The 26,464-nt window shown below is 38.9% G+C and overlaps 1 protein-coding gene and 1 long non-coding RNA gene across 6 annotated transcripts in view; one reads left to right on the forward strand and one right to left on the reverse strand.

The window, feature by feature from the left end:
- Positions 1-24,058, reverse strand: part of RNF24 (ring finger protein 24) — a 79,232-nt gene extending 55,174 nt beyond the window's left edge. For 4 of the 5 annotated variants that reach the window (XM_006929880.5, XM_023251420.2, XR_006595328.1 and 1 more), the window contains exon 1: positions 23,887-24,058. The gene's annotated coding sequence lies outside the window, so the exon portion shown is untranslated. Of the gene's footprint in view, positions 1-3,603; positions 3,859-23,886 lie in introns of those variants that run through there. The other variant, XM_045053838.1, reaches the window with a different exon arrangement.
- LOC123384352 lies at positions 4,251-4,748 on the forward strand. The gene is made up of 2 exons (XR_006595329.1): positions 4,251-4,332; positions 4,639-4,748. It is a non-coding gene; the product is annotated as an uncharacterized LOC123384352 (long non-coding RNA).
- Positions 24,059-26,464: the final 2,406 nt, after the last annotated feature.

Consider the following 26,464-nt stretch of genomic DNA (forward strand, 5'->3'; position numbering starts at 1 on the left):
TCAACAAATGGCATTTGGAAAACTGAACAACAACTTGTAAAAGAATGAAACTGGACCACTTTTTTATCCCATACACAAAAATAAATTAAAAATGGATTAAAGACCTAACTGTGAGATCTGAAACCATAAAAATCCTAGAAGCGAACACAGGCAGTAACCTCTTTGACATTGGCTGTAGCAACTTTTTTCTAGAGCTGTCTCCTGAGGCAAAGGAAACAAAAGCAAAAATAAGCTATTGGGACTACATCAAAGTAAAAAGCTTCTGCACATCAAAGGAAATAATCAACAAAACTAAAAGGCAACCTACAGAATGGGAGATGATATTTGCAAATGATATATTCAATAAAGGGCTAGTATCAAAAATACATAAAGAACTTATAAAACTCAACACTGAAAAACAAATAATCTAATTAGGAAATGGGCAGAAGACATGAAGATATTTCTCCAAAAAAGACATAAAAAACGAAACAAAAAATTAACCAAAAGACATACAGATGGCCAACAGACATATGAAAAGATGCTTTACCATCACTTATCATCAGGGAAATGCAAATCAAAACTACAATGAGATATCACCTCACACTGGTCAGAATGACTAAAATCAACACAAGAAAACAAAGGTGTTGGGAGGATGTGGAGAAAAAGGAATCCTCTTGCACTGGTGGTGGGAATGAAAACTGGGCAGCCACTCTGGAAACCAGTATGGAGGTTACTCAATAAGTTAAAAATAGAACTACCCTACGATCCAGCGATTGCACTACTGGGTATTACCCAAAGGATACAAAAACACTAATTCAAAGGGATACATGCACCCCCATATTTATTGCCCCATTTTTTATTTTTTTATTAAAAATTTTTTTAATGTTTTAATTTATTTTTGAGACAGAGAGAGACAGAGCATGAGCAGGGGAGGAGCTGAGAGAGAAGGAGACACAGAATCCAAAGCAGGCTCCAGGCTCTGAGCTGTTAGCACAGAGCCTGACGCGGGGCTCAAACTCACAGACTGTAAGATCATGACGTGAGCTGAAGTCGGATGCCCAACCGACTGAGCCACCCAGGTGCCCCTGCCCCATTATTTACAACAGCCAAAATATGGAAACAGTCCAAGAGTTCACTGATTGATGAATGGATAAAGAAGATGTGGTATATATATACACAGTGGAATACTACTCAGCCATAAAAAGAATGAAATCTTGCCATTTGCAACAACATGGATGGATGGAGCTAAAGAATGTAATGCTAAACAAAATAAGTCAGTCAGAGAAAGATAAATACCATACGATTTCACTCATATGTGGAAGTTAAGAAACAAATGAGCAATGGGGAAAAAGAGAGAGACAAACCTAGAAACAGACTCTTAACTATAGAGAACAAACTGATGGCTACCAGAGGAGAGGTGGTGGGGGGGGGGGGGGGGTAAAATATGTGATGGGGATTAAAGAGTGCACCTATAATGATGAGCACTGGGTGATTAAAAATGTATTTTGTGCTGATTTGGCACAGTTTGCATGATAATATTACTAAGTAAACAAAATAAAAACAAGGTACAGGACTGTTTATGTGGCACATTACCATAAATGTAAAAAGATTAAGAGAGAAACTAACTTTGCATATGCCTAAAACATCTCTTAAAGGATATATAAAAAACTGGTACCAGTGACTGTTTCTGACAGGGCTGGAGGAAGACTGACTTTTCATCAAATACCTGTTTAAAATACTGAACCTAGGTGGTTCAGTTGGTTAAGCCTCCAACTTCGGCTCAGGTCATGATCTTGTGGTTCACGAGTTCGAGCTCCACGTTGGACTCTCTCTGCCCCTCCCCTGCCTATGCTCTCTCTCTCTTTCTCAAAACTAAATAAACATTAAAAAATAAATAAATAGAATACCTTTTATATCTTATAATATGTGCATACATTACTTACTAAGGAGGCTACAACAGAAATTTAACTGTAAATGTAAATAGAAAAGGTTCCCTGTGTTGTTTGTAAAGATTTGTAAGGATTTTTCAAATTTATCATTTAAATTTATCATTTAAATTTATCATTTAAAAGACTTGGTTGAAAACCCTGGCCTTTTTGGGACAGATTTGGTGAGGAAAATTTTCCATAAGGATTATTAGATATTTCATAAATATCCTGTGGCTATCCATCTTAAATCAACATTTGCTTAGGATAATTATCTAATGATTTTAATTCCTCTTTTACAAATTATATAAATTGTTTCTTCTCTCAATTATCTAATATTTCTAGAACAATGTTAAAAATACAATGGAAATTGTTTTCCTCATAATCTTATGAGATTGTTGTTTTATCAATAAATAAGATGTGTAGGGGCGTCTGAGTGTCTCAGTAGGTTGAGCATCCGACCTTGGCTCAGGTCATGATCTCACAGTTCGTGAGTTTGAGCCCCGCGTCTGGCTCTGGGCTGACAGCTCAGAGCCTGGAGCCTGCTTTGGATTCTGTGTCTCCCTCTATCTGCTCTGCCCCTCCACTGCTTGCACTCTGTCTCTCGCATTGTCTCAAAAATAAACATTAAAAAATAAATAAATAAAATAAATAAATAAATAGGATGTGTATAGCACTGAGACACAGACACAGGCACACATATACATACCATATATTAAGGAAGTTTCCATCTATTCTAATAAACTACTTTTTTACTAAATTGGAAAATGCATTGCTTGAGGATAACAGATTTTATTTTTTCATTTTACCAACTCGGTAAAATCTTTTTAATATTTCTCTTCTTCAAAGATAAGCAATTGAAAAAAAAAAGAATCTGCTGCAGATCAGCATTTTTAGAATGTACCAATATATTGATACTAATACAAAGTTTAAAATTATGTGTTTCTGCCCTGTCTTGAGAGACATTTTGTTTAATTTGTGGTTCACTAAAACTAGATACTCCAAAAAAAAAAGATAAGCAATTGAGGACTACTGATGAGCAGCTCTGACTTCACGAGATCTTCTATTTCTTTGACCTTTTGGTCTTGGCTTTAAATTAAAAAAAATTTTTTTTAATGTTTACTCATTTTTGAGAGGGAGAGAAAGAGACAGAACACAAGCAAGGGAGGGGCAGAGAGAGAGGGAGACACAGAATCCAAAGCAGGCTCCAAACTCTGAGCTGTCAGCACAGAGCCCAGTGAGGGGCTAGAATTTACACTGTGAGATCATGACTTGAGCGGAAGTTGGATGTTTAATCTACTAAGCCACCCAAGCACCCCTGGTCTTGGCTTCAGATTGAGATTTTTGAAAAAGAGCCTGATCGATCTACATGAGGCTGCTTTAATGAAACAGCTAAAAATCAGTAGACAAAGCAAGAAGAATAATTAACATCTGATTGAAACCAGACAGCAGTCCTTCACCAGGTACTGAATCAGAGCATTAAACCACCTGAAATATGGATTTAGAATCAACTTTATAACCCTTAGATGTAAAATTTAAAAAAATTAAATTTCGCCACAGACACCTCAGCACTACTTAAATATATTGGCTGAGCTTTTTTTTTTTTTTTTTTCCAATTTGTTATAGAATAACTTACTTTTGGAAACAAACTACAAGTTTGTATATAAGCCTCATATAATTGGTAGACTGGACATTGTACCTTTCTAGGGTCTTTCTTGAGAGTAGATCCACAGTTTCCACTGATGACTTTCACTTTAAATTTCAGGAAAACCAACAAATTTGGAGCTTTCACATTTGAAATTCTCTTCTTAGTGTTATGACTTCTAAAGCAAAAGGGCTAGACATTGGCTTAAATAAGTAAAAATAATGTTCATGTAAAATCTCTATGTTAAGTATACTATACAATATTCAGCTTACTGCTTTGTGGTTCTTAGTCATATTGGTTCAAGTTCAAACTGACTGTTAATGATAAAAGACTCAAAATAATGTAAATGTAAATCACCTATGGATTCTGATTGCACTCAATGCTACAATACAATTAATCTAGGGAAAAAAATAACCTTAAAAATCTCTGAAACTGGAGAATCTTTTTTCTTCAAACAATTCTTTAGGATATGAACCAAAGTGAACATTTTGCATAGTGTTTTAGAGTTTATAACTAGCATTCACATATATAAATCTCATTTAATTCTTAAAATCACTGTGGGATGGGTATTATACTTTGTATTCAGATGAAGGAATTGAGACTAACAAAGGTCAAGGTAGCTGCCCTACTGAAAACAGTAGTGAATGGTGGAAGAGGGACTGAAACTCACATCTGAATCCAAATCCTTTCTTCTTCCCATAAGATCCTACTGCATCCTACTGTTGCATCCTACTGTTAGTATTTCAATGGATGTACAAATGATTTCTGGGATTCCTGTGAGCAGTGAGTATGCTGATGCATCCTGATTCATTGTTGTTGCCTTAGAGAGAGACTCAAGAAAGGCCAACACTATAATTACCAAACAATTTGGAGCTGTGAATATACATGTATATTTAAACTTTTAATTTTGAAATAATTTTAGATTTTCAGAGAAGCTGCACAAGTTACCATAAAATTCACCTAGCTTCCCCTAACGTTAAAATCTTACACAACCACCAAGACAGGAAATCAAGACTGGTGTAACACTACTGTACTGCTGACTTCATTCAAATTTCACCAGTTTTTCTATTGATTTTTTTTCTTTTCTAGGATCTACTCCAAGATCTCACATCCCATTTAATTATGTCCCTTTATTTTTCTCCAATCTGTGACAAAGAACTGTGTCTTTTAAATTAAAATTAAAGTTTATTTTATTCTGATTCTGAAAATGTCATGGCATTTCTGGAAACAGCACTGACTATTGAAAACATCACTTGGGAATTGCTGGGTATATGTGATAACCAAGAAGACATCCTGAACAAAGAGCCAGAGTGGCCTGAAAGACAGAAAAAGAGCCACTCTTTAAATAAAGGAAAAAGTCAGCTGTGATAATCTGGAGAGGTCAGTTGTATTTAAGACGTTTGTCCACAGAAAATACACGAACAATCACTTGTAACTCCCTGGAAAAACACAGGTTACCAGACAGAAATCAATGCAACTCTGTTTAATGGAGCCGTCATGAAAGGTTATTATTATTATTATTTTTAATTAAAGGACTTGAGTTTGTTCAGTCTATAGATAAGGTAACTTAATAATTATATTCAAGTATACAAAAGGTTATTAGAAGGCACTACATTTCCTTTACATATGGATCACCTTTTGTAAATTGTATCATAAAAGTGGCTGAGTTGTGGCTAACTCTAAATCAAACCTGAACCACTGGGAAGGTGCACAGACCCTGTTCAAGTTACTTTGGGGGAAGTGCCAAGAAGGTCCTCTATAAACTTTTATAGGTTACCTCCTATTCTTGAAAGTTCTGGGTTGAGCACATTAATTCCAGAACTTTATTGGTGAATTCTCAATTACCAAAAAGGTAATGGCTTTTTAGAATTCATTCGTACAGCTTAGAATCCCTGAAGAAGAAAGATTACATGGCATAAACTATACGTACTAAAACCTAAACAAGGAAGTTAAGTAAACCACAAGCACTTCTAAAGTAGTAAAACAAGAACAAGTTAACAAATGAAAAAGATTCTGTTGATTGAAGATTCTGTTATTGTACAGCCTTAAAATGAGAGAAAACAATGTCTCTGTGGTTTAGAAATTCATTAGCCAGGAAATGAGGGTAAATCAGAGGGCTCCACCGCAGTAAGTGAGCTCTATGGAAGATGCCATAGCAGAGGCATTAAGTGCAGATTCAACCTTAGCCATTTCCCTCACTATATGGCTGTGGGCAAGTCTCAATTTCCTCATATGTTAAGTGGGGATAGTTACCACATCTGTCTCTGGAGGGTGTACCTGGTATATAGTGAGTGTTCATCAACATTATCAGGGTCTTTTCTAGTTCTTTGTTGCAAGGTTAGCATTGGAATTAGCGTCTGAATTTTCTCGTGTCAGGGATAATATGAGTCTAGGCCACGTTTTCCTGGGCCATTCTGTTCCAATCCAAATCTTTGAGCCTGGGCCATTCTGTTCCAATCCAAATCTTTGAGCCTGGGCCACAAGTGGACTTCTTTCTGATGTGACTTGGAATAGGGAATTCTGGGAAATGGGAATTAGTTTAGCTACATTTCTTCAACAACAGTTATAGATGGCTGATTTGTATAAATCAAAAGCCTATCAGTTTTTAGATCTTAATTTTGTAGGAGAATTCTACAGCCATAAAACACCATCTAAGATGTTCATGACTAACTTAGCAAACCTCAAATAGTTATGAGGCCAGCGAAGTGTACAGGCTGTCTGGTACTTTGACACTGGTGATGATTACCTTAAGTTTATAGATAGTTTACCTTGTATTACCTCAGGTTTATAGATATTATAGTCCTATGCATAGCCTCAAAGGCTCGCCTTTGTCTACTGGGATCACTTTGTTCTTTTAAGAAAGATACGGGAAGACATCATCCTTAAGAGGATTTTAGGCAGACTATGGAACAGCTGAGATAACGGCACAGATGAAACATGTTATTTCAATATTCTGGGGATGAGTCTGGTTCTGCTGATTTTGTATTTTCAAAAATTCTGAAAAGGTCATAATCATTCCAAAACAGTGAATAATTCTTCTCTAAATGGGTTTTTAAGAGTCAAGACTTGCAATATCATTAGCCCTTAGAGGCTCTTTCCTATATAAAAAAATTTTTACAAGACCACTACTAATCTTCATCATGCAAAACACTATTATTTTGATTTTGTAGGTGGATATATTAGAGACTATAAGTTTGTAATTTTTCTCCCTTTTCAAGATCAAGAATAAGATGGGTGGCTCAGGTCAAATGAAGCCTTACAAGGCATATGTTCCCTCTAAAGTCATTGTACATCTAGGGTTGGGTCTATTCTCTGCTTGATCAGTTCTCTTGGGGGCTACTGGGCTCAGTGGGAAAAGTTCACACTAACTAAACTCACAAGAGCCTGGTTCATAAATCATAATATCAACTCATGAATTCAAACCAGGAAATTGACCTAGTAATTCTCTCTTGGAAGATCTTATGCATTAACCCAATTACAGAAAAGAGAATCACATATTCTTAAGAGATGTTCCCATTACATTGTCAGCTCTTCACCTATAAAATGACATTTCCATTTTGAGAACCAGTATCACCTACTAGAAATAGAAAACACTCCTTCTTTAATGGAAGAGATACAATGGCAAATGCTCCTGAGTTTTCCCTTTCATTTATCATCAACCAGATTGTAGTGGACTCCCCACCCCCAGTATCTTTTCTTCCTTTCTTCCACTATAGGTAGAACTTTTAGTGAGGCACATGGCTATACTTCCCACCTTTCCTTGCAGCTATGCATGGCCATATGTCTCACGGATTCACATGTGATGATTCACATGGAAATATCTCATAATTATGCTTAACAGAGCAGTGAAGGTACCTTCTACTTTCTGCTTCATCCCTCTCTCCATTCTGCTTCCTGTAATGTGGATATCACCATCTTGCTCAATAAGAATATGGTTTACACCCAAGAGGGAGGGTAGAGTGCTAAGAAGGAAAAAGGGACAATTGGTAAGCAGTCCCTGATGTCATGGAGCTCCATACCAGACTTGTGCCAACTATTACATGAGTGAGAAATAAAATTTAATCTTGTTTTAAGCCACTTTTTGTTTTGGGTTTTCTGATACTCATAGCTGAATATTTATCTCATATATAGATGTTCTGGGTGAGTATTATCTTAAATTATTTTATATTAATAGTCCATTTGGAATATCAGACCATGGCTCCAAATTCTATTTCAGAAAAATTTGATTTTTGCTAAATTGATATTTAGCCTTCTGTCATGACACCACATTAGATAACTAATTAGAACACGGGAAATCCAACATTACAACACCCTAACCTCTTGATGTAATGTAGGAAGCAGTCTGGGCCCATCAGTAGTACATTTACCAATTACCTTCACAGAATCACAGAGTTAAAGACCATCAGCACTAATTCAGTATCATAGTCCAATTGCTCCAATTTATAGAGGAAGAACCTGAGGCACAGAGAGGTCAGGTTTTTCAAAGTCAAAAGGCTGGCCTTTGTTTTTTGTTCGTTTCTTAACTACATCCACAAATTTGAGGGGGAAGATGCTCTGAAGATCGTATTTCTGTGCATCCTATCTCCAACATTTATACTAATTATCTATCTATCTATCTATCTATCTATCTATCTATCTATCTATCCATCTCATTGGTTATCCCCAAATAAAATATCTAGGCCTTAGCTCACCAAGCTCACATAAAAATAAAAAATGCAGTATGTAACCACAGACATTAGCACATAACATGTAGCACGTAAACACAGACATTATATGATAATGTCTGAGGTATGCAGAATATTCAACAGGAAAATTAGTTACAAAAGGAAAATAGCAAATAAAAATGAGAGTGTGCAACAGTTTGTTACAACAGTCCCACAGAGTTATATCTTATTATCCATATTGAATGATGTACCTACAATTATGACATTATTCACATACACAAATGAAGCTAAAATGAAGAATGCTGAGACATGAATGAATCTTTTCCACAGTCTATGTTAGAACACCATTCTTGGGTTGGCAGTTACAGTAACTATTTGTAGAACTTTTCTCATCATCTGTGACTGACAACCAGTCCTGAGATACCAGTCAACTTTACTTAAAAGAAAATAATTTCATCTCTTCTCCCTACAGGATAGGTTAGTGTACCTCTATGAATCTTTTTAAACATGTTTACTCATTTTTGTGACTGGAGGGATGGGCAGAGAGAGGGGACAGAGGATCTGAAGTGGGCTCTGCACTGACAGCACAGAACCTGATGCAGAGCTTGAACTCACAAACTGTGAGATCATGACCTGAGCTGAAGCTAGATACTAACTGACTGAGCCACCCAGGCACTCCCAGCTCTAGGAATCTTAGTATCTCTTTTTGTTATAAAAGAGAACATTGATAGACCTTGAAAATATCATGCTAGGTAAAAGAAGCCAATCACAAAGGATCACATATTGTCTGATTTTTTTTTTTTATATGAAAGCCCAGAATAGGTAAAATCTATAGAGATACAAACCGTAGATTAGTGATTGCTTAGGGTGGAGAATGGGCGAGCAGAAGGGGCAGGATGGAAGAGTGATGGCTAGGATACAGATTTCTTTTTGAGATAATCCAATAACAATGAGAATATTGTTAATATTAACAATGAGAATATTCTAAAAGTGACTGTGGTGATGGATGCCTAACTCTGAATATACCAAGAACCACTCACTGCATTGTACACTTTCAATGTATAGGCTATAAATTATGTCTCGGAAAAGCTGTTTAAAAAAAAAGGGGAGAGGGAAGAGAACAGACTTAAGACAAACATTAGAAATGATGTATCCAGACTCTCCTAAAAAGTTAAGAAAGTATGCAGAGCAGTTAAGTGGTAACAATTTTATTTTAATATCATCTGACTGCTATTGAAATGGAACCAGCCACAGCTCAGTAGCCAGGTGAAAATGGCAGCATAACGGTCTCATCCTTATGAAAAGGAGATCACTGACATGTAGCGAGGATTGTTTGTTCTTGTGTTCCATTTTGTGTTCAACTCTTTCCATGTTCCATCAAATTGCCTAACAGCAAAAATCATTAGGAGAGCACTTTATTAAATGATAGACCATACTCACAATATCTCTGAAGTAACTCAATTATAAATTCAATAACTCTGAAACATTCCATTAGAATTACCTTCATTGAAGCACACAGTTAACAAATAGTAGGGCCAGAACTTAAATACCACATGCCTTTTTTGCCTTTAGGAAATTAAACTTGTAATTAACTGCAAAAATGTATGCTAGGTTTATAAGAGTTGGAAAGTTAGTCTGAATAAAATCTAAATGCGAGTTCCACTGATTTCACTACATTTGTTCTTATTTATCTTAGCCTGCAGAAAGTATTGAAATTCCTTATGAGGAGCCAGTTTTCATTTACTTTATAAGAACTTTTAAGTCAGATTATATTTAAAATGTCAGAAAAAGAATATTAGAATTACAACCTCAGATCTAATAAATTCAGGATTGAACTATACCTTAACTTCATTAAGCGTACTGGAGCTATCTAATAAGAGTTATTTACCACAACATGTGAGATTTCTATAAATTCAGACTGAACAATACCTGGCTCTTAAAAGATACTCAATAAGGGGGTGCCTGGGTGGCTCAGTCAGTTAAGTGTCCAACTTGGCTCAGGTCATGATCTTCCATGCGGGGGATTCAGGCCCCGCATTAGGCTCTGTGCTGACAGCTCAGAGCCTGGAGACTGCTTTGGAGACTCTGTGTCTCCCCCTCCCTCTACCCCTCCCCTGCTCAAGCTCTGTCTCTCTCTCTCTCAAAAATAAATAAACATTAAAAAAAAAGATACTCAATAAGAATTTATTGATATGAATAAAGGCAAGACAGTAAATCCAAGCAGCATACTGGATGAAATAATTGAGATACTCCTAAGAAGACAAAAGCCACCCTTGTGTGAGAATACACAAGCTTTGTGGCCTCCAAAGAGGAGAGTTTCAACCCCACAATTCCAGTACTCCACCACTTTCTAGCCCATACAGCACTTAACAAACAAGGAAACAAGACAAAGGCTGCATCTTGGGGCCCAGGCCCAGGGGCTTCCTGCTGCATTAAATGAAGGTGAGGAGGCAACAGCTGAAATACAATTTCCTAGAGGGCTCTTAAAAACAACAACAACAACAACAACAACAACAACAATCTTCATCCTAATAGTGAAATCAACTCTACTACTCAGTAAGTGCAATGACTTAAAGAGAGTAGGTGTTCCACAAGCATCTGTGTTAATTCTAAAGTAGGAAAAGGTAATGGGTTTTTGTTTGTTTTTGTTTCTTGTTGGGTTTTTTTGGTGCTGAAACCTAGGAAAATATAATTTCCAATACTAAAACCATTTCAGAGTCCTGATGAGGAATAGTTTTTATGCTTAGCTCAACTGACTAAAAATAAGTATAGATCTTATTGATGGTCTTTTGAAAGATCCCTTTATAACAGCATTCTTTATCTTTCAGAAAAGACACACGGTATTATTATTTAAAAATAATAGTAAGCAAGGGTATGCCTATGAAAAATCATGTTAGCACAAACTTTTAACGGCTTTCTCAAGTAACATTACAGACTCTCTAGAGATGGTCACTAAGCTAAGAACACTGGCCTCTTTAATTTTCATTTGGTATCAAGGTTACTTTCCCCACAACACACAAATTCAAAAGATGAATAAAAGATGAATTCAAAAGATGAAATTCAAAAGATGAATAAAAACAATCTGGATTAAGGTAAATGAAGCATGACAAATAAGTAAGGCTTTTTTTTCAGCATGACTTTATTTACTAGTTTTACTGGATAAGAATATGAAGACATGAAGTTAAACAAGAAGTATTAGGAGAAATGGTGATCAAGAGACACATAAAGTACAATTTAAATAAAAAGAATGATATTCAATAAAGAATTCTCCTTGTCTTTAAAGATATTCAAACATTAGTTCTACAACATACAACTTTGATTTCTTTACACACAATTTCACAAAAACACTGACAATATTTTAAGGACACACACACAAAATGCTCAGCCCGGGAAGAATGAATGGATAGATATTCAGGGGCTGGGCCAAATTGACTCTGGAAATCCCGATTTTTTAATCCTAATCTAGTACTCTTTCCTCTTCACTGCTTGATTCTAGTCTATAACAGGCTTTCATATATACACCTTGAACTTTCAAAGCAACTGGAGTCCACATTCTCAATTGTAAAAGAAAAGCAATCGTTCACATTTTGCTATAGTACTCAGAATTTCACTGTGACACTCATTAAAACAAAAGAGTAACTCAATTCTTTTTATTCTGATTCAAACTCATTATCTTTTATCAAGAACACAATTATTATAAAAATACTTGACAGGGGCGTCTGGGTGGTTCAGCTGGTTAAGCGTCCGACTTCAGCTCAGGTCACGATCTCACAGCTCGTGGGTTGAGTCCCGCATCGGGCTCTGTGCTAACAGAGCCTGGAGCCTGCTTTGGATTCTGTGTCTCCCTCTCACTCTCTACCCCTCCCCCGGGTCATGCTCTGTCTCTCTGTCTCAAAAATAAACATTAAAAAAATATTAAAAAATATACTTGACAGCCTCTTATACAAAGCATATTTCAGGGTAACCCTAAATAGCCCTACTTGATGAGATAGTCTTCTTTACAGAATTCCTGTTACTAAATGTGGATCAGATAACAGAATAAGAAAATCACCATTCTGCTGCAATGGATGAAATATGATACTGACATGACCATCAGTGGAGTCTTTTATCATTACTACAAGCAGGGTAGCCAGGCACAACAGCAGGCCTCTGGATGTGGCATAATATTAAGCACCTCCTAAGCATTCTTGCCAAAGCACTGAAGTCTGATTTTAGTCAAGCCTCTAGAGCTAACTTCCATTTGTAGGAAATACTAGGAATAGATTAATAAACTCACACCATGAAGAAGCCAACAGACAAATCCCAAATGTGAGATATTCCACAGGACAAATGACCTGGTTCCTGCAACTAACTAGTCCATGACATACCAAAAAAGGTGGGGAGAGAGGGTGGGAAGAGGATGTGCCCTAGATCAAATTAGACACGAGAGACAAAATGACCAAAAGTGGTCCAGGGACTTTGAATCCTGGTATGAACAAGACATCTCTAAAAAACATATTCTTGAGATAATCAGGCAAACCTGAATAGGGTCTATCTATTAGATGACACCAAGAAGTAAATGTTAATTTTATTAGGTGTGAGAATGGCATTTGGGGTCTATAAGACAATGTCTTTACTTTTTTTTAGAAATACATTTAGAAATATGTCAGGGTACATACACTGAAATGCTGGAGATTTGCTTTAAAATACCTCAGCAAACAGGGGCGCCTGGGTGGCTCAGTTGGTTGAATGTCTGACTCTTGATTTTGGCTCAGGTCATGATCCCAGGGTTTTGGGACTGAGCCCGCACTGGGCTCTGTGCTGAGCATGGAGTCTGCTTAAGATTCTCATTCTCATTCTCTCTCTCTCTCTCTCTCTCTCTCTCTCTCTCTCTCCCTCTCTCTCCCCCTCTGCCCCTCTCCCTTGCTCACATTCTCTCTTCTAAAATAAAAAAAAAAAATATTAAAAATTAAAAAAAATACCTCAGCAAATGAAGGTGAAAGAAAAAAGGATAAATGAAACAAATGTGGCAAAACGCTGGTAACAGCTGAACATCTTGTGATGGGCATATGGAGGTATGTTGTACTATCTACTTTTGAATATACTTACAATTTTTTTGTAATAAAAAAATGAAAAAGAAGAACCTCACTACCAGAGAAGTATGAAAAACAGTACAGGTGGGTGTTGTATGGAAACCAATTTGACAATAAACTTCATACATTGAAAAAAAAAAAAGAAAAACAGTACAGGTAAATCTTTTAAGTAATATTAATCTTGGGTAGAAAATAAACGGATCAATAAAAAAAATCAATGGCAGTTGATTATTTAGAAATCGAGTTATAAGGAGAAACATCAATTTTCTCTCTGTACTATATGGTCAGTGCTACAGACTGAATGTTTGTATCCCCCAACCCTCAATTCATATATTGAAACCTAATCCACAATGCGACTGGTATCTGAAGGTGATTACATTATGAGGGTGAAGCCCTCATGAATGGCATTAGTACCCTTATTTTTTTTTAATGTTTATTTATTGGGGTGCCTGGGTGGCTCAGTAGGTTAAGCGTCCAACTTCAGCTCAGGTCATGATCTCCTGGTTTGTGGGTTCAAGCCCCACATCATGTCAGCTGTGCTGACAGCTCAGAGCCTGGAGCCTGCTTCAGATTCTGTGTCTCCCTCTCTCTGCCCCTCCCCCACTCACACTCTGCCTCTCTCTCTCTCTCTCTCTCTCTCTCTCTCTCTCTCTCTCTCAAGACAGCGTGTTCATGTGCAGGCAGAAGAGGAGCACAGGGAGAGGGGGATAGAGGATCTGAAGCCTATGTGGGGCTCAAACTCACAAACTGTGAGATCAAGATCTGAGTTGTACACTGAGCCACCCAGACACCCTGGGATTAGTGCCCTTATAAGAGGCCCAGCCCAGATAGCTCCCTTGCCCTTATCCACCACATGATGACACAGCAAAAAAGCAAAATGTACAATCTATGCACTAGGAAGTGGGTTCTCACTAGACACCGAATCTGTAGGCACCTTGATCTTGGACTTTCCAGCCTTCAGGACTGTGAGAAATTTCTGTTATTTATAAGACACCCAGGCTAGGGTATTTTGTTATAGCAGCCCAAACAGACAAAGACATTCAAACAGCTACAGAATATATCATTTTATTCCTGAAGTAGGTTATTCCACTGAAAATCCACAGCAGAGAACAAGCAGTTTCACAGACTACATTAAAAAAACACAACTTTTAAGAACACAGCTGTTGGCTTTCTCTCCTCAGAATTGTGTCATGCTTTTATATAATTCTGGAGTTCTAAATGGGTGGTGGTAGTGAACTGAAATAACAAAAATTGAGACACAGAAAACAGAAATCACAGCTGCATTTTGAACTGAATGCTATGAATTTTTTTGTTTTTATGTAATCATTTGATCACTTTTCTAAGAACCCTGGACCTACTTCACATCCCTCCTGAAATAGTATTTTAACTTTTTAGTATGCAATGTTCATAATGTATTCCACACAGAGTGCTGACTAAGGCTCCTTGGAGCTCCATTTTCTTATCTTCCAAGTAGTTCAAAGTAAACCAAACAGAAAAATCAATAATCTTCCAGAAACATCTTCAAAGCATAAAACATTTCATTTCTAATGGAGCAGTGGTCCTTAACATTTTTTTTAGGGTTATGAATCCCTCTGAAAATCTTTTTATAGAAAAAATGTAGATTTTTTTCCAAAGATTTTATCATAGCTCTGAAGGCTCCTGTTAGAAACCTTTGTAATACAGTGTTCTCATGGATATGCAACTCTAAACAAAGTACAAATTCATCAACTCAACACTAAAGGCCTCCCATGAACTGGCTCAGACTTTTCAACCCCATTCACCACTATTTCTCTAAGTACCACACTTTAGTCAAATGCATTAGTTATGGTTCCCTGAATATGCCTCCCTATCTTTGTTCTGGATATTTCCACCATCTGCACATTTCAAGCTATCTCGACCATTTATTCTTCATGGTCTGTCATAAGCAATACAACCTCCATGAAACCTTCCGATTCCCTAAACCTCCCTCTGAACTTGTCTTCTATCCTATATTTTCAAGACTTTCCCCCATTTTGTATCATGGTTTATCAAATACTTATCTAATCTGGGATTCTGAGTAATACAGCAGTGAAAAATGAAAATTATCACTAAAGAAGTTCTTACCCCTACAACAGGTTGAATGGTGGCCTCCCAAAAGATATGTCCACATCTTTACCTGAGGAATATGACCATATTTGCAAAAAGGGTCTTTGCAGATATAATTAAGAATCTGGAGATAAGATCATTTTGGATTGTCCGGGTGGCCCCAAGTCCAATGACCATGTCTTTAGAATAGAAAGAAGAGAAGGCCATATGAAGAGAGAAGCAGAGATTAGAATTATGTAATCACAAATCAAGGAATGGGTGGAACCACCAAAAGCTGGAAAAAGCAAGGAAGGTTTCTTTCCTAGAGTCTTTGGAAGGAGTGTGGCAGGCAGCCTTGCTGACATTTTGATTTCAGACTTCTGATCTCCAGAACTGGAGAAACCTGGAAGCCATCCACTTTGTCATAATTTGTTATGACAACACTAGGAAACTATATAGTCCTTTCTAGTTATTTTCATTTGCTTCATTTTTTGTTTATTGTGTAGTTCTGCAATGGTTAATTACTTCAAGAGCATCAGAAGAGATTTTAAAAAAATGTACAGGCTCTTCAAATCTCTCCTTATTTGCTTGCTATTTTCTGCAACAGTCTCTGAATTCCCTTTATCAACAGTCTTCTCAAAGTACCAGTGCAGGATAGCATCTGAATAGGAAAGAGCTGTATTCTTGTGAAAGTTGACATTATCAACTGTGACATGTGGTGGGTTGGAGGACGAAAACCTGGGTTCTAAACTTGGCTTCTGACCTTGTGAACCTGAACAGGTTACTTCTTAGACCTCTTATCATCTATGAAAAATCCTTTGAGGGTTGCTGTGAGAAGAAAATAAGCAATACATGTAAAGCTACTGACAAAAAAGGTATTTTGTAAAGGTTAGCTAATGTGAAGGATGATTTTCTGGGTATAATATTGCCCCTGGCTATTAATCTACTGTTCTATGATTAAAAAAAAAATCACTCTTACTGCCATAATAATTCATCCTGGCCTGTTTTCAAGGACAATTAATAACTTTAAGTAAAAACTTTAATTATAGCCAAGCATGAGACTTTCCAGCATATTTCCAAAGAAGTTTTGCAATTTCTTTCCTGCTAAAGGAAAAGAATGAAAGCCTATACCTCTGATTTTCCTTCCCACCCACTTCCTATAAACTACATTAGCTCATACTTTGGTGTTTCATTATCTGCCAAACTTTTTCTTTCAGTTCAAGAATGAAGAGCCTATTTGGATAGGACACCTACATTCTATTTGAAGTTTATATCATTGAGCATAATTTTTCATGCTCAGAGTTGGGAGAAAATAATAAAGAGATACAAATAGTTCATAATTTTTTGGTTTGCCTAGATGAACTTAACAAATATAGATGACACAGCACCATTCAATCTCCAAATTAAAAAAAAAATTTTAAAGGTAACATAAAGCATACTGATAGACTGGCAAAATTATTAATTTTTAGAATTCAATAAACACTGTCATCAAATGAACTGAATGCTCATACTTGTAATGCCATATTTGTACTTCTTTTGTTCTCAAATTATTCTGACATTCCAATTTTAGTATATGTGCTGCCGAAGTGAACACCCAAATTATTCTGACATTAAGTTTGCTAATGGAAGAACTGTATCTGATATAAACACCTGCCTAGTTGTGAAAACATAAATAACAGACAAAATGAGACACAGATTTTCAGGCAACACACATAATTAACCTTCTACAGAAACCTATGGTTTATATAGGAGCAAGTTCTTTGACAAGGTGAAAATTTACTAATCTGAATGGCCAAAACTTTAGAAGATTAAGAACAGGAAAACCTCACTTTAAGAAAAGTCAATAAATGGGGTGCCTGCGTGGATCAGTCAGTTAAGTGTCTGACTCTTAATCAGGTTCGTGAGTTCGAGCCCCTCAGCGGGGGCTGTCAGTGCAGAACCCACTTGGGATTCTCTCTCCCTCTCTCTCTCTCTCCCTCTCCCTCTCTCTGCCCTTCCTGGGTGCATGCTCTCACAAAATAAATAAACTTAAAAAAAGAAGACAATAAATAAAAAAAGGAACTTGGAAAGTGGGTAGGTAAACTGGAAGTTATTTACAATGTAAAAACATTCATTATGGTTACTTTAGTAGTAAGCAACTCTAATACACCTAATAGCACTAAATGCATAAAAATTCAAGTTGCATTACACTTTTTCAGAGCAAATTCACAATTTAATGTGAGATTCACTTGTAATGGCATCTAAAAAGTGGCTTTCTTTCCTTGCCACACAGGCTTGCTCCAACTCTCTGGAGTACCATGGAGGCAGAGAGCAACTCTCTGGTCAGTCAGACCGTCCTTAGGGCAGATGGAAGGCCCAGGCTGGTTTTCCCAGGAATGACCAACCAAAAGTAAGGCCGCTGGCCAGCTACTCCTGGGCCAGCTGGCATGGAACAAAGTGTCTGGTTCCTACCTCCAGAGCAGGGGAAACTCAGCCAGCTGGCTTTCAATGGACGGCACTAGTTGGAGTGCTCACAATTCCTTTCAAACCATCTGGCATTCTTTTTGAACCCTAAATTTACCAAGCACTACACTCTGCTCTCCGAAATGCTCAGATAATTGGAGGAATCCCCACTGCCTACCTAGATAAGAAAAGAAAGAGGCAGAATAACTGCTAAATCAATTACTTCAAGAAATAATTTCTCAAGTTAAAAGTTGCTTTCAATTTTAGCTTGTACATTATCTACCTTAAAATCTAAACTATTCCCATGATTATCAGGTAAACTTTCAAAGTAAAGATCAAGTCAAATAATAAGGAAATAGGCTAAACAGACAATTTAACATGCAGAAAAGTTGTAAAAATCCCTTAAGGCTTGCAGGACCTGACTCACTCTACTCTGAACTTCTACAGAGCCTGTCTGTATCCTTCAAAGTCCCCAAAAGTGGACTTTGTATTGCTACATATACTTATCTTCCCAGCCACCAAGTTAAGTGAAAACAACAGTGTCTTACAGCTACTTCTGAAAAAATATCTATTAATGATGTATTGGGTGTTTTAAAAGTTCCATTTCTAGAAATATTAGAAAACTTAATGTGGAATAACACGAAGAAAGGGCCTCACTTCCAGGCAAGCCAAAGAACAGGATTTGGCTTGAAATAAAAAAAATATTTTATCAAGTGTTCAAAATGATTTATTAAGTGACCAACTGTTGGGAAGTGCAGAACTTGCTATAGGGTGTTCATCTATCAATTGTAGATCATTTTACTAATCTATCACATGGGGTAATATGAGGAATAGAGATGCAAGCAATCAGAAAAAGGACAAAAACAGGTGAGTCACATTTATAGCCAATATACCTTATGTGATGTAAGTACTCTGAACAAAAATATTAGATCAAATATTAGAAACTGAAGAAGGCTATACAAATGACTGCAATTGTAATTTTCACTGTGTTTACCCCCATGCCAAGTACTGACTTTAGCATTTTTCATATTATTTCATTTGACCCACACAACAAACATATGAGGTGGGTACTATTATTATTTCCATCTTGCAGGTGAGGAAACACAGTCATCAGGAAACCTGTCCAAGATCACATGGCTAAACTGAAAGAGCTGGAATTCAACTCCAAGCATCTGGGTGCAAAAATGACAGTATTAAGTTATACTTATGAAAGAATGAAATGTAATATAGAGAAAAATTCAATTACTATAGTCTTTGTAATGTTTTCAACTCTAAGTGTAGCATAAGGTGGTAATTAAAAAAATAAACACTGATTTTTTTGTCAGAAAAAAATTTTTTAAAAGCAAGACCTAGTCTACCAGGTTAAAAATGTCAGTTTTACCCTTTTTTGCCCATACATTGAGTAGGTACTTGTGCCAGTTGCTATTCTAAGGGACATGGTGGTAAACAGGGCAGATGGAAGTCACTGCCTTCTTGGACCTGATGTTCCAAGGGGGTAAGACACACACATACACACACACACACACACACACACACACACACACCAGTTAACAACAGAATTTCAGAGAGTGACACATTTTACAAAGAGGTAGGGAGGAAATGTATAGTTCTCTTTTGAGACATTTAACCATGAAGGTAAATGAAGAGGATGGATGGGAGGTCAGGGGGAAGTTTTTAATTCTGTTGTAATTTTAAAATTATTTTTAAAGATGGGCAATGTCAGAGCGTGTGTGCATGCTGACATGGATAGTGGCCCTGGAGAGCTGCTGATGATGCAAAAGACAGGCATATATCCAGAAGTGAAGTCCTTGAGTAGGTATGAGGGGGAATACAGAAAGGAGGGAAGTTAGCCTCTGACAGGAAGAAAACATGGGCCCTAAAGAAGGTGGATTTCTAGATTCAGTGAAGGGAAGCTGAGTGGTATCTGTCTCATAACTTCTAAACCTCAATGAAATATGAAGCCTGCTTATCTGCATGAGGAAGGGTGGGCTGCTCATGAGTTAAAGAGTGGGAAGAAATGATTAAATGGTTACAGGCAAAAACATTAGGAATCTGATAGCCTTCCTGGGCTGAGAGCCTACTTCAGTTTTCTGGTCATGAATCTGAAGTTCTCTAATATTCAACTACTTAATGTGTACTCAAGGAAAAGCTAGATGAGGGATAAGGCAACTGTAAAAAGAAAACAATTCAAGGCTAAAAAATAAAATAAAAAATATGTATCTATGAGCTATATCACAGTCACTGACAATGTCCAATTAAACTGTTGTCTATCTACGTAGCTCCATTTGTCTCCATCTTCTCAGAATAGAAATTCTTGTAAGTAATATATTTGTTGTATTTAGTCATGATATATTTAATTATGAAGGTTAAAGATTGTTTCTTTTTGGTCATGAATGGTTCTGTCACTTCCTAAGGTGGATTTAAAAAAATGAACTGGATAGTCTTATTATAGATTCCAGAGGTGATTCCATTTCATGGCTTGAAGAAACTTTCTCTGTGTTAACTAGATCCTAAAACAGAAACATCCTAAAATCTTCCAAAGTGGGAGAAAAAAGAGAATGGGGATTAGACTTGGGTTGGACTTCTTAACAGAAATACCAGAAGCCAACAGAACAATGCCTTCAGAAGAGGGTGGCTAATTTTTGATGTAGAATTCAATATTCAGCTAAACCACTACTCAAGTGTGAGGGTAAAATGAAGACATTTCCAGATACACATCTTCTGAATTCAGGAAGAATTTCAGTTTGTATGTCCCCTTTCTCAGGAAGGTGCTAAAGAATAAGGAAGAGATAGGATCCAGGAAATAAAGGATCCAACACAGTAGGAGGGCAAAAGGAATTCCCAAAGTGATGACAAACGGAAGTCCTAGGTGACAGCTAGGAAAAAGAAATACAACAGATTACCTGGAAATACTGGAAGATTATTAGTTTTGTCAGAATTTGAGAATGAGTCAGTGACTGGGACAAAGAAAACTAAGCAAATGAAAAACAAACAAAAGAGGCAATTATTTAATTTAGAGAAACAAAAGTCATACAAGACAGCAAATGTAATTATTAGTACCCTACAGGGCTCATCTGTGAATAACAGGTACACTGTCAGTCATATAAATACTGAATACTGACTTGACTGGGAAGTATAGGTAGGAGTGGGGGGATGGAAGGATGGTTATGCAGGACAACCAAGTCCTCAACTTCCAAAATAGAACTCCGCAGATAATGTCCAATGACAGATAATCAAGAAGTTTAAACATTAAAAATCAAATATGAAGGTAAATATCCGAAGGAAGTGTTAAGAGTTGAAGGTGGTTCAACATTCTGAAATTGCTGGTTTTTCACTACTCCCTAATCTAAAAAATGGCAATTCCATATAGTTTGAACTAATACATTATAATAACATAACTTTATTACTGATTTTTAAATGAGCTACCATTTGAAACAAAACAATTATTGATAGAAAATGCTCAATAGAAAACAAAATTCTACTTTCTGTTATCAGACATTGTTGGGGGGACAACCTATCCCAGTTTGGAGTAAAAAAGTATCACCATACATGCTATTACCATCACTGACATAACAATATTAGTACTGCTAACAAAGAATACATTTACTAGTAAAACAACATTTAACATAATTTAATCTATTTTCATGACAAAGACATTACTTTAGAATTTTCCTTCAAACATCATACTACACAAATGCTAATCTATGGGTCAGTAAAGACTTTGATTAACAACATGGCTGAATAAAATGGCCAAGATGTTTTTCAGTTCCTTTCTTGATACAAATAATAGCTAAGTCACTCTTGCAAAATTAAAGTTCCACAATACTGCGGTACTATGCAAGCCTATTTCAGTGATAATTCCGGTTATACTACTCTGTTTATCTAAGACTTCCCCTTGTGGTTTGTTTTAAGGGAATTCCTAAAAAAAAAATTTCATGCCGGCAGTTATAAATTATCGGGGTTGCTTCAATATTAGTGACACTAGTTTATGAAATTAACGAAGCCTTTATTTGTAAGTTAACCTCTTTTAAGTCAATGACATTGAAATTTTATTTAAATTCTACCATAAAATCAAAACTTCTCCAAACTGAAAAGCCAACCTTTACTAATTTTAACTTCTACAAAAAAAGAATTTGACTATGCTAACATAGACTTTTACCAAGAATAAAATATCCTTATCCAACCAATGGAAAATTTCCCCTTCAAGTTAAAAGCAAATGTTTTTAATAGAGGAAATATTCATAAACAAACACATGCTATGGAAGACTGCTTAAGTTTGGATTTCATTTTGCACTGAAAAACACCAGGAATTAAAATACACGTGATTAAAAAATAAGCTTAAAGAGAATCTTAAAACTGAACCAATTCAATTATTCACATCACCCAATAAGATCCTCTTTTTTTTTTTTTTACCACCACTATGTTCAATCAAAAGATCATCATAAAAATATATTTTGGAAATATGTTTCTTATCAACAAGTGTAGCTAATTTCCTATCACTCTGCAAAATCGTAAGAGTAAAAAAGAAACTGAAAATGCAACCAAACAATCTTCTAAAACTTACAACATCTGGTTTAAAAAGAGAAAAAGGTCCAACTGAAACAGCAAGGAATAACTGGTACTCTTAATGCCTCCTTTTCATCCGTCTGCATCAACTGTAACTCTTCCTAACTCCACCAAGACAACAAAGTGAGGCGGTCCGGCCCACGGAACCCAAGTCTGTGGGAACCGCAGAGCTTCCCTCTCTCTCTGGGGATGAGGACAAGGATAAAAGGTGTTCTGTTTTCCCCTAGTCCTGTAAGAGGAGCCATTGAGCTGGGCCACACAACCAGACAACAGAACACAGGAAAATTCAGATCAAAGCAAGGGCGCATGCCAGGAGAATGTGCAATAAAACCCTTTGCCAAAGCATTTAGGAAAAAAAAAAAAAAAAAAAGGCAGCAAGGTGAAGAGACCACCTTCTTAACACAGGGAGGCAGGGAGAAACAAATTCTGCTTGTACTGAGGAGCTGAGAAAACAGGGTCCTAGATATACCGAAGTATTTCTGTGGACGTGTATAGGAGTGAGTACCTTGACATTACCAATGAACGAAACCCCAAAGGCGGTGTCCTATACGTCCTGGAGTATTCCCATACACACATATATGAGCATATTTCCATTAACCAAACCCAAAAAGCAAAGTGTTGTAGGTATACAGAGAGGAGAATATTAATTTCCAACCAACATATAAAAACATTCACTTTCAATTAAAACACGCTGGTTTTGCAGTAAGAAACATACAATATTGTTCAAAGAACACCAGAGGCAGAATTGGGTGGAGGTCTGATGAAGTAGTGTCTCTTTTTCTTCAGACCCTTTTTAATGATCTTTGATTCTCTCATTTCATAGGGGACACGGAGGAGAGACAGGGGGACACACACACACACACACACACACACACACACACACACACACACACACAATTAGGTCTCCAGAAACAAAGGAGGGTCTCCGGCCTATGGAAGCACACACGCCCCCACCCACAGACAGGGGGCCACCACCTGACTTTAATTAATGGGTAAGCTGAGGCAAGAGGTCTCACCCCAGCCCACAGCCATACGCACAGTGACAAACGGGCACGAGACCAACGCCACAAAGAAAGGGGAGGGGCAGATGGGGACCAGGAAAACACTGCCACGCCGCGCCCCCTAAAGCGCGTTCCCATCGCCAGAGCGGAGGCAGCCGTCCTCACCATCCTCGTCCTCGCCTCCCCGCTTATCCAAGCCGCCACCCAAGCCCGGGGACCGACGCCGGGCACGGGCTAGCGGGGCGTGCGGGGAGCCGCGAACCTTCCCTCTGTGACCTCCGGGTGACAGACAGCCTCGCGCCGCCCTTTGTGCGGGACGCACCCCCGGCCCCGGGGGACCCCCTCCGCGTCCCTCCCGGCCTGGGCCGCTGTGCCACCCCTCCTCGTCGAAACGCCCGGAGAGTGAACGGGGGAGGCTGGCGCGGGCCCGCAGTCTCCTCAGCATCCCGAACCCGGAGCCGCCCGGTCCCCTAAGCCCCGGCCCGGGGGCGACGGCCCCCGGCGCTCCGCCCTCGCTCCCTCACTTACTCGGGTGCGCCGGCTGCGGCGGCGGGCGTGCGGAACGGTCAGCGCCGGGAGGCGGGCGACGGGCGGCAGACTGCTGGCGGCGAGCGTCCGTCGGGACAGAGCGCGGCTGAGGTGGCGGCGGTAGACTGCGCTCGGCGGCCCCCGACGAGGGGCGGGCCCGGCGGGGGAGGGGCGGGCACCGCGCCTCTCATTCATGCAGCGGGGGCGGGGTGAGGGACCCGGATGCCCGGGCAGCTCCCGCCCACTTCACTGAGGGCGCTGTGGCTTCAGAGTCTGCAGTGCGCACGCGCAACGCTTGGCGGCCCGGCCTGGTCCCGCCCCGCCCACTGGAGGGTGGGGGCGGATACTCCACCGGCCGATTTGCCGCGGACAGATCTACCTACTCTCTCATCTGTTTAGTATTTTTGCATGTTCTATAAACTTTTTTTTTTCAAGAGAGGGCTTGGGACGCTACCTCCTGCCTACCATCCAGTCTGCCAGTCTCCGGGGGCACAGGAATGCCCATTAGTTTGATGGAAAGACAGCGCACACCGCCCCCACCCTCCGTTTCTCTTGCAGCAGGTCCTGTCAGCTGAATGCTGGCACCACAGTGGGAGATGAGACCCAGAATCTGTACAGAGAGTGAAGTGTGTGCAAGAAAGAGTGCATTACATTGTTTGTTTGGGGTCCCCTCAGCCCCCAGCTGTCATTCCACAGGGCAGTCAAGAAATTGACCTTGGTTTTGGAGTGGGCTCAACCTTTTCTGTAATATCAAAGCCTCAAGTTTTGCAGCTCCACGGATCTGTGCAGGCCTCTCATCTTTCGTAGGCAGTATATTTTGTGGAGACACCCTTCTGTTCTTAGCCCTTTAGCTTTGCCACTCCTGGGCCACAGAAATCTTTGTCGATGCTGGGAGCCTGCAGGAGGCCTCACACCCTTCCCCTCTGAGGTTCCTCAGCTGAGTGTGAGGGTACAGCTCAGTCCCCCATCCCCTTCTGAGGCTCTCCTTCCTTCTCTTACCTTCCAGGTTTTCCTCAATTAAGCCATAAACAACTCAGTGGCTTAATTTTGGGAAGCAAAAAGTCATCGTGGAAAGTGCCTGTAGACAAGTTCCTTCTGCTTTGGCAAACCGTAAGCCTCCGGCAAGGGGGAAGTAAAGACAAAAACATCAGTGAACATCTCAAGAAGTTACTCAGTAGTTAACAGGCCTCCAAGGTGAGAGATGGTTGGAGGCATGTGCTGCATAGGGTGTAGAAAAAGGAAGGATGTGGGAGACCCATTCTTCCTCTAAAGCTGCCTGTCAACACTTATCCCTCCCTGCCCTGAAAGAACCTCAGGGGGCTTTTCCTTCTACCTTCCCTTCTAGATCTCAATGAAAGCTGTTACCAGGATGGCCTTCTCAACTGTGGTTTGCTGATACCTGTCACTTTTTAAATTTAAACTTTTATATTTTTACTGTTTACTTATCTTTGAGAGAGAGAGAGATACAGAGATAGAGTGCGAGCTGGGGAGGGGCAGAGAGAGGGAGACACAGAATCTGAAGCAGGCTCCAGACTCTGAGCTGTCAGTACAGAGCCCGATGTGGGGCTCGAACTCACGAGCTGTGAGATCATGACCTGAGTTGAAGTCGGTCGCTCAACCAACTGAGCCACCCAGGTGCCCTGATACCTGTCACTGATTAAACTGGGCCTCCTCATCTCTCTCCCCGCCTATTGATTCCCATGCAAATCAATTCTCATTATATGCAAATCTGTCCATATTACTGTCTTTTTCTAAAGTATCCCACTTAGTACTTTGATCCTTATTTTCCAGGCATTTCCAGAGCAGCACCACGATGCTTCACCCTCAGTGCCTGTATTCTTGCTGTTCTCTGCTAGGAAAGCAAGCTTATCTAGGAACGCTTAATAGTTGCTTTTTAAAATATGTATTTTTAAGTTTATTTTGAGAGAGAGAGAGAGAGAGCGAGAGCAAGAGTGCATGCATGAGCAGGGGAGGGACAGAAAGGGGGAGAGAAAGAATCCCAATCAGACTCAGTGCTGTCAGCACAGAGCCCAATATGGGGCTCGAACTCACGAACCGTGAGATCATGATTGAGCCGAAATCGAGTTGGATGCTCAACTGACTGAGCCACCCAGGTGCCCCATAGTCACTTTTTAATGAAGTCTTCCTATCCCTACCTTGTTGACAGACTTTCTTTTGGAAACTTTCTGGGTCCTGTACCCAAGTCCATCCCAGCCCCAGGCACACTTAGGATTCATACTCATTTGCTAGTATTTTCCTCCCCAACCAGAATGTGAACCCTTTAATGATGGGAACAATGTCTTCTCAAGACCTAGCAGGTGATTGGCAAACAATCACCAACAATGGTTGTTAGGGCAGGTGATGTTCCCTGGTAGGCCAGGAAGGTTCCACAGGTGTGAGAAGAGCTAAGCTCTCTTTTCTTTCTCCTCCCTTCTTGTGGCTTCCTTTCCCTGCTGCCACTGATAATGTGTTTGAAAACCTGTCTTATTTGTTTGTTTAAAAAGCTTGGTTAGAAATTCTCCAGTCCAAGAAGGCTATAGGGTTGAGGGTGGAGTGGCGTTAGCTTCATGTCCTTTGT

This window comes from Felis catus, chromosome A3 (assembly GCF_018350175.1).
Source record: "Felis catus isolate Fca126 chromosome A3, F.catus_Fca126_mat1.0, whole genome shotgun sequence".
In the NCBI taxonomy this organism is placed as follows: Eukaryota; Metazoa; Chordata; class Mammalia; order Carnivora; family Felidae; genus Felis; species Felis catus.